We start from the raw sequence: 9,391 nt of genomic DNA on the forward strand, positions 1-9,391 counted from the left end.
TTGAGATCGGCAGCACCATCTTCTCCACTGCTCGTAGCAGGGAGGATGCTGAGGTTTGTTGGAGGCTCTGAAGAAATTGGTCATGAGTCTGATGAGTAGCAATGGGGAGTGGCATCTCGGGAGGATTCACAATCTGGATTGGCCGACCCGTCATGAGCTGAAATGGGCTGTGACCGGGGAGGTGAACAGGAGGGGAGTGAATGGTCATTAAGACACCAGGAAAAATGGTAACTCAGTCTTTGGCCTCGACCAGATCATCAGCACCCTCCACAACAGCTTGTTTTAGTGTCATTTCTATAGGTTGATTAAAGCTGTCGACCATCACACTGGACTCTGGGTGGTCGGGGATGTGGAAGTGTTGTTTCACACTCACAAGATGACAGAGGTGCTGCATTACTTCTGCTGCGAAATGAGAAGCATGGTCACTCTCTATTCTTTTCAGAAAGTCCTATCTGGTAAATAGCTGTTCCCACAACATTTTAGCTGTAGTGACTGCATCATTTTTACAGACAGGTAATCCTTCAGTTCACCAGGTAAACATATCTATAACTACTAGGATATACCAGTCCCATCCTTTTACTGTGGATAGTGGGCCCGTATCATCAATCTGCAATGTTTCCCAGGGAACATCATTCATATGGTCATGTCCATTGGGACCTTTCATTTCACAGGGCCAGATTAATCTGGGCACAGATGATACACAGGATAAATTGCATCTTCAGCTACCAATAGTAATTATGAACATATCGAGAGCCCTGAAGGGAAACATGTCCCCAGTTTGATCCCTAAACAAAATTCATTACTTTCTAAGGCATCGAGGTGTGACCCAAATCAAATTAGAGCCATCCTAGTGATAGAAAACTTCATCATGTAGGACGACTGATTCCTTACTTCCTGCGAGGAATGAAGGAACCTTTTTCCTATGGTGCACAGCCTCTTTGACCACAGTCACATCAGGGTCAGGGTCCTGACAAGTTTTTAAAACAGGTTTAACTGGAGTCTGTCATACTGGTGCCAATGATGGAGTTTTGGGTGGATCCCATGGAATCCTCTCTGGAGATGCTCTCCTGGTGAGTCAGTCTGCCTGGCTATTACCATCACCCTCTTCACTAACTACTGCTGCTGATGTACCTTCACCTTACAAATAGCAACTTGTCTTGGATACTTACCAGCAATATCCCAAATCATTCGGAGATCAGATTAGTGGGTGAGTCGTTTCCTTTCTGCGGTGAAGTAGCTGCATTTTTTTTGCTCGCAAATTAAGTTTTCCTTGAGGGAGTTACAACCAAAGGAGCTTTCAGAAAAGATGGTGATTCTGTCAGTAGCGGTTTGAAGAGCTGTGATCACAATAACCTCAGCTTTCTGGGCTAAACATTATGCTGGGTATATAATAAGGATACTACAGCTGTCATAGGGAATCAAAGATGCAGCACGAGCCTAACACTTTCATAAAATCCACATAAATCCCAGATGAGTTCAACAGTGATGTGACTTTAAAAGGTCAGTTGGACACGGCCTCTTTCACCTGACAAGTATCTGGGGTCTTTCATACTGGAACATCCCAACCAATTGGTATTTGTGAGGTTGCAGAGTATTAATATCTTTGATTTGTAACTCCATTATTCATTAGTCTATCACACCAGAAATAGTGCCTTAACTTGGTGCTTAATTAATAATGTCAATGAAGTCTATTGGGTATGTGGAATTGTTGAAATAAACTGTACTGGGTCCTCTTGTGTGTTTAACTAACCAGTGAACCCCAAATGGAAGCAATATACTGGAAATCTGCAATGAAAATGGAAGGTGCTGGGAAAATGCAGCAGGTCTGACAGCATCTGTGGAGCGAGAAACAGAGTTAATCTGACTTCTTTGGAACTGAAGAGGGGCAGACATAGGGCAGGTTTTATGCTGTTGAAAAAATGGGGTGAACAAAAGAGAAGGTCAAGGATAGGCTAGAGGGTGGGAGAGATTAAATGACAAATATGTCATGGAACAAAATGCAATGAAAGTGATATTGTTTCTAATAAAGAAACAAAGCACAGTAAGTTTTAATGTCAGAACACAGGACAAAAGACTGTCCAGTTCTGTTTTGAAGAAGAGTCATATTGGACTGGAAACATTAACTCTGTTTCTCTCTCCACAGATACTGCCAGACCTGCTGGGTTTTTCCATAATTCTGTTCTTAATTCCGTGAACCATTAATATTTGCTCTGTGCACAGGGGTAAGTGTGCCTGAGAAGTGTCCAATTGGAAAACCCTTTCCATTCACCTCTTGCATTACTACAGCAGATAGATATCATTTTGACAGTGGCAACAGGGCTGTGGAATTAAGTGGATAGATCTTCCAAAGAGCCTGCATAGGCATGGTGGGCCAAGTGGTTTCCATCTGTGCTGGATTATTCAATAAAACAGCGAATATTCGGTATCAGGAGATGCAGAGAGAAAGATAGAGCAACCAGAGACTGTGGGATTGAAACCAGACGGTTTATTCAGTATCAGGAGATACAGAGAGAAAGATAGAGAAACCAGAGACTGTGAGATTGAAACCAGGCAGAGTCAATACCTTCAGGAAGGAAGTGAGAGGAAACCAATGGGAAAAGTTTTTAAATCTCAGTGTATTTCCATAGGAGAGCAGTTGTTTACATCACTTTAAGGAATGCAACATAGTAGCGCACAGATTTGCGAAGATTTACATATTTTTAAAAAATTAGTATATCTTAATTGCGAAACAAGGTTATTTGCTACTTTGTGTTTGGATATTTCAATGGCTCTGCTGTAACCCAACATCCCCTGCGGGTGTGACTATGCTCTACACACACTGCATGAGACTAATGCGCAGGCGCAATGCTTAACTATTTGGAACATGCGCAGTCTCACTTTGCTCGGAGATGTACGAGTGAGGGAGAGGCTTTTGTTGATGGGTGAGAGCGGGCGGAGCGGAGGGAGAAATGGAGCTGGGATGTGGGAGGGAGAGGTTTCATAAACGTCCGGTGTAGGCCTCAAGCCCCGAATAAGATCGTGCAGGTCCCGCATATGCAGCTCTGGGGCTTTTTCCCAGGTTTAGGCTCAGGGTAACGTCCGCCATCTTGTTTCAGCGATAGCAGTGCGCATGCGGGTCCATTTTGGTGACGTAACACAGTGTGGGCGGAGCGCCAGGTTGACGGTGCCCAGGAGAGAAAAATCACCGATTTTGCGCCCACTCTGCGCACAGGAGCTAATGACAGGCCGAGATTAGCGAATGGGCAACATGCTGCAGGGTGCATGAGTGGCCATCTGAAGAACATAAAAATGGGAACATCAGAATTAGGAGCAGGCCATTCAGCCCATTAAGTCTGCAACCCCACTTAATAAGATCATGGCTGATCAGCCTTGAATATATTCAATGACCAGCCTCCACTGCTCACTGGGGAAGAGAATTCCAAAGACTGACAATCCTCAGAGGGAAAGAAATTTCTCCCCCTCAGTGTTAAATGGGAGATCCTTTATTTTTGCACTGTGCCCCTGGTTCTAGATTCCTTTATGAGGGAAAACATTCTTTCAGCATCTACCCTGTCAAGCTACCTTGGAATCTTGCTTGTTTCAATAAAATCACCTCTCATTTTTTTAAACTCCAATGAATATTGCTCAACCTTTCCTCATAAGACAAACACTCATTCCAGGAATCAGCCTAGCGAAGCTTCTCTGAGCTGCTTCCAATGCACATTTGTCCTTGCTTAAGTAATCCTGGGCAAGAGAGGGGGGAGAGAATGGTGTGAGTTTCTGTCCTGGACTGACAGTGATGGATTTTGGAAAATCCTTTTACAGGGGGTTAGAAGGGGAGGATTTACACACAGCAAGTGGAAATCAAGAGAAATATTTGTCTCTTCTTAATGTCTAACCTCAACTGACACATAACTTTTGTAATCTCCTTTTACAGGGAGTAGAAGATTTGAAAACTACCATATTTTGCTCTGACTTTGGTGCTTCTGATAGCTTTACAGCTGCAGGCTCCAGCAGGAGATTTTAAATTTGAAAACAGTGACATTGTTTCAGAGGTGAGTACTATTGGACATTCACCTACAGCTTAGAGTTTCTAGTGGTGTGTTCTGGCTCCATGGCTCTGGGGCTGGGGTTGCTCCTTTGATGTGGATCTGAACCCATGTCCATCCATTGCTCTTTCACCTCTGCCCTACCCAATCACCTCTCTGCCATTGTCTCACTTTGTCTGCCTCTAATAATGCATTTCTTTTAACCATGTTTGGTATTTTCCTGTTATTTCTGCCAGATGTGTCTAAATGAGGTTTCTCGTGCTGGTCATCCCCCTGCCATTCACTGCTGATTTACAAGCTTTATCCTCCCATGGTCTGGAATTGTTTCCCTGCATTAGAGATCATTTCTTTTCTGCTTCTGAGCTTGTATTGACGATCAAATTCTGCTCCATTTTTATTCCTTGTAATTCATTCTGCACATCCTGAAATGTTAACTCTCTTTCTCTTTCTACAATTACTGCCTGAACTGCTGTGTATTTTCAGCATTTTCTCTGTTTATTTCAGATTCCCAGCAGCCGCAATTTTTTGTTTTATTGCCGTTGTTGGTCACAGAATTGAGCCTAGAATCAGAGATGGATCAATTAAGAACTGATTTATATCGGGGTGGGTGTTCCTTCCAGACGTTGGTCCCTGGCCTCGAGTGTAGGTCCTTTCTCATGCAATCCTAGAATGATTACAAAACGGTTGGAGGCTTTTTGCCCATTGTTCCTTTGCTGGCTCTCTACAAGAGCAAATCAACTCGTCCCACTCCCCTGCCCTTTAATTGCAGCCTTACTTTTTTCTCAGGTGCTTATCCAATTTTCTTATCAAAGCCTCTGGTGCGTCAGCTTGAGCTGGAGTGGAAATGGAGGAGAAGCTGCTGGGTTCAACCCTGAGGATGATGGAACCCAGTCAGGCCCAGAAATTTCCAATGTAAAATTGTCAAGAGATAGATTCTGGGGAGATCAGGTTGTTGAGCGGATCCTGTCTGTCTGTACCATGTAAAATAGTATTGTTTTAGGAACAAGTATTTCTCTAATGTTTTTAATCTATTTTACATATACATATTTTTAAATTTTATTTTTGGGATTTGTTGTCACTAACAAGACCAGCAGCATATATTACCCATCCCGTTACCTGTGGAGAAGATGATGTTTGACCTTCTTGAACTGCTGCAGTCTGTGTGGTGAAGGTGCTTCCACAATGCTGTTAGGTCAGGAGTTACAGGTTATTCACCCAGTGATGATGAACAGTGAAATATGTCCAATATACATATTTGTATTTATATTGTGCCTCTAAAGAGTGTCTCAAAGGAGGAAAGTGAGGTAAACAGCAGCAGAGATTTAAGGAGGAAATTCCAGAGCTTGGGGGCCTAGTAACTGAAAGAACGGCCAACACTGATGGAGTGATTCAGATCAGGAATGTTCAAGTTAGATGAGTTACAGAGATCTTAAAGGTTGTGTGACTGGAGGAGATTACAGAGATAGGGATAATCACAGCCATGTAGGTAAACAAGGATGAGAATTTTAAAACTTAGGTGCTTCTTAACCCAGAACCTTTGTACCTTAATGAGCACAGGGGTGATGTGTGAGTTAGACTTTCTGTGAGTAAGCACGCGGGCAAGATTACAGGGAGGTTGAATGTGGGAGTCTGGCCGGGACTGTGTTAGGATAGTTAAGGCTAGAGGTAACAAAGGAATGAATGACAGTTTCAGCAGCAGATGAACTGAGACTTACATCGAAATAGAAGTTGCTGGTGATGATCCAGACATGCGGTTGAAAACTCATCTTGGGTTGAAATATGACGCCATGGTTGTGAACAGTCTGGTTCAGCCTCAGACTGCTGCCAGTGTTATGACATGGCAGATGATGTGTGCCAGGCATACCAAATCCAAGAGGGAAACTTTGTTGCACTATCACAACGGTTTTACAATTTGTATTTATTACGGGATGTGTGCACTGAATTCAGAAGTAATAGGTCCAACAAGACCTTCAGCGATTTAAAAAAAATGCATTAAAATATTTATTAACAAAATAAAAGATGCCAAGCACAAACATTTATTTCAATTACTACTATAATAACTCCTAAAATTCCTAATTAACCTGAACCCCAGGTGCACTCCCTTTAAAGCAACCATTCACAATAAATTTCAGATTTAAAACATACTCAGCAAGCTAACACAATACCCTGGACAGTGGAGTTCCAAATGGCTTTTCTCCGGCTTTTATTGCAGTGATTCAAGAAGGCAGCTCAATACTACCTTCTCAAGGGCAACTAGGGATGGACAATAAATGCTGGCCCAAGCCAACAAAGCCCATATCCTGTGAATGAATAAAATAAACAAAAAGTTTTGTTGCATAGCAGACTTATGCACACATGCTGGAGGTTTCATAAAGGCTATTTCACACACTCTGGTTAGATGTTACATGGCCTTCTCACACATAAACTTTCATTCTCCTTTACATATGTTTCTATCTTTTTAATATGTAAATTCTGTTGTTCCATATGTCTTTGAAACTGTATCTTCCTCATAACATAAAAGTTTAATGTTGACAATATATTATCAGTAACCTTTGGGAAAAATAACACATTCCTTAGCCTTGCTTATCTGGCTACTTGCAAACAGACTACAATCCCTTTGAAATCCAAATATCCCTTCATTTATCTAAAAATGCAAATGCCCTTCATTCCTTACTTGCTAAGCCAGCGTCCATGTTTACTCATTAACATGTCAAGCACCTAGCTTCTTTTGATGATTTAAAGTCTGCTTGACTACAAAATGTAATTAAATCACACACAGACCTAACTATACTTACCCCAATAAACCTACTTCACAATAACCCAGAAAAATATTAAGAAAATTAGATGTTAGTTTCATGACACTGGGGTGAGGGTTGAAGTCGGTGGCTGGAGAGTGGAGTTTGTAGTGGGGACTGAAGACAACGACTTTGGTTTTTCCAATATTTAAATGGAGGAAATATTTGCTCATCCAGTACTGGATGTTAGAACAAGTAAAGACGCGGTGTGCCTTGGCGGAGAACCTGGAGGTGGTGGTGTTCACATACACCTGCTTCCCTGGTCCTTCTAGGTAAGGAGGTTGAGGGTTTAATGTTTCTGTCAAAGTCCTGGTCGAATTGTAGATATGTAAAATCCCTTTCCTTTGCCACAGCCTCAGCACATCTCTCTCTTTCTCTCTCTCTCCCATCTCTCCCTTGCCATTGAGGGCAGTGTCTTACGTAGGTCCAGGCTGGATGACAGATTCCCTTCCCTGAAGGACATTCGTGAACCAGTTGGATTTTTTGATAATCCAGCAGTTTTCATGGTCACTTTTTCCTGGTGCCAGCCCCACAAATTACCAGATTCATTCTGCTCAGTTTCACAACCTGTTTTTGTGGGTTCTCTCTCACTCAGTTTTTTTCTATTTTAAATCAGTTTCACAGGGTATTAGAAGGGGGGGGATTTGCAGTCAGGAAATTCAAGCCAGACACCACATCAGGATCTGATAGAGTTGCCGAATTTATCGTAACCTGAATATCATCAGATTTTGAACATGGAAGGAAAAAGCACCGTTCACAGTGGAGAGAAACCGTACACATGTTCTGTGTGTGGACGAGGTTTCAGCCGATCATCTGGCCTGTCGAGACACAAGCGCAGTCACACTGGCAAGAATCCGTGGAAATGTGGGGACTGTGGGAAGGTGTTCAGTTACCCTTCTGACCTGGAAACGCATTGGCGCAGTCACTCTGGGGAGAGACCGTTCACCTGCCCTGAGTGTGGGAAGGGATTCACTCAGTCATCCAGCCTGCTGAAACACCAGCGAGATCACAATGGGGAGAGGCCATTTACATGTTCTGAGTGTGGGAAAGGATTCACTCAGTTATCCAATCTGTTAGGACACAAACGTGCTCACACTGGGGAGAGGCCATTCACTTGCTCAAAGTGTGGGAAGGGATTCACTCAGTCATCCCACTTGATGGCTCACCAGCGAGTTCACAATGGAGAGAGACTGTTCACATGCTCTGAGTGTGGGAATGGATTCACTCAGTTATCTGACCTGCTGAAACACCAGTGAATTCACACTGGGGAGAGACCATTCACCTGCTCAGTGTGTGGGAAGGGATTCACTCAGTCATCCCACTTGTTGAAACATCAGCGAGTTCACACTGATGAGAGGCCTTTTAAATGCCTTCGCTGTGAGAAGTGCTTTAAAAGTTCTGCCGAGCTGATGTCCCACCAACGAGTTCACACTGACGAGAGACCATTCAAATGCCTGGATTGCGAGAAGTGCTTTAAAAGTTCCGGGGAACTGGTGATCCATCAACGTGTTCATACTGATGAGAGACCATTGAGGTGCTCTCACTGTGGGACTGGGTTCTGGAAATCATCTCAACTCACTGTACACCAGCGAATTCACACTGGGGAGAGACCGCTCACCTGTTCCAAGCGTGGGAAGGGATTCAATAATTCATCCAATCTGCTGAAACACCAGCGCATTCACACTGGGGACAGACCTTTCGCCTGCTCTGAGTGTGGAAAGGGATTCACTCAGTCATCCCACCTGCTGAGGCATCAGCAAGTTCACAAGAAATTACAGTGATTGGATTTTGCAGGAAGTCACATTGAGGACTGAGTCATGTTCAGTTGGGTCTGTTTCTGCTGATGTTCATAAACAACAGCCCAGTTATAGGGGATGATATTCTGGAAAGAAATCAAATAAATCAGATTTGTGTTAAACACAGTGTGTTGAATCTTTTTAACATATCTAACACAAGTTAGTTCCTTTTGAAGGGCTCTCCTTCTCCCCAATCTCCTTCATCCTCACCTCCAACAAGAAGTGAAGCTGGAACTTCCTTGTCACTAAGATTGAAACAATCTGATCGTCTGCCTCTGCTGCTTCCCTCACTCCCACTAGCCCACTGGGCCAAACTGTCTTTAAAGTTCCTCTTTGCACGAGCACTGAACTTGAATCTTTCTCCAGTTTCTCTCCTATCTCTTGTCAATCCCTGTCGGAGCTCAGCAAGTCCATGAGACCTGCCTTTTGCATATTTGACCCTATTCACACTAAACTGCTGACCATCCAACTTCTGCATGTTAGCTGATATCTCTGTCTCTGAAATTCACCGTCAGGTTTCCTGTTGTGGGAGAATCTAGAACTGGGGGGGGCGGGGGGTGGGGGGGTCACTGTTTAAAAATAAGGTGTCACTCATTTAAGACAGAAATGAGGAGAATTTTTTTCTCTCAGATGGTTGCGAGTCTTTGGAACTCTCTTCCTCAAAAGGTGATGGAAGCTGAGTCTTTGACTATTTTTAATGCAGATCTAGATTGATTCTTGATTAACAAAGGAGTGAAAGGTTATCAGAGGTAGGCAGGAATGTGGGGTTGAG

General features: G+C 43.3%; 1 pseudogene; it reads left to right on the forward strand.

Annotated features, from left to right (window-relative positions):
• The window catches only part of LOC121270171, a 33,639-nt pseudogene extending 24,927 nt beyond the window's left edge, over nucleotides 1-8,712 (forward strand).
• Nucleotides 8,713-9,391: the final 679 nt, after the last annotated feature.

The sequence above is a fragment of the Carcharodon carcharias genome, chromosome 27, assembly GCF_017639515.1.
Source record: "Carcharodon carcharias isolate sCarCar2 chromosome 27, sCarCar2.pri, whole genome shotgun sequence".
Lineage (NCBI taxonomy): Eukaryota > Metazoa > Chordata > Chondrichthyes > Lamniformes > Lamnidae > Carcharodon > Carcharodon carcharias.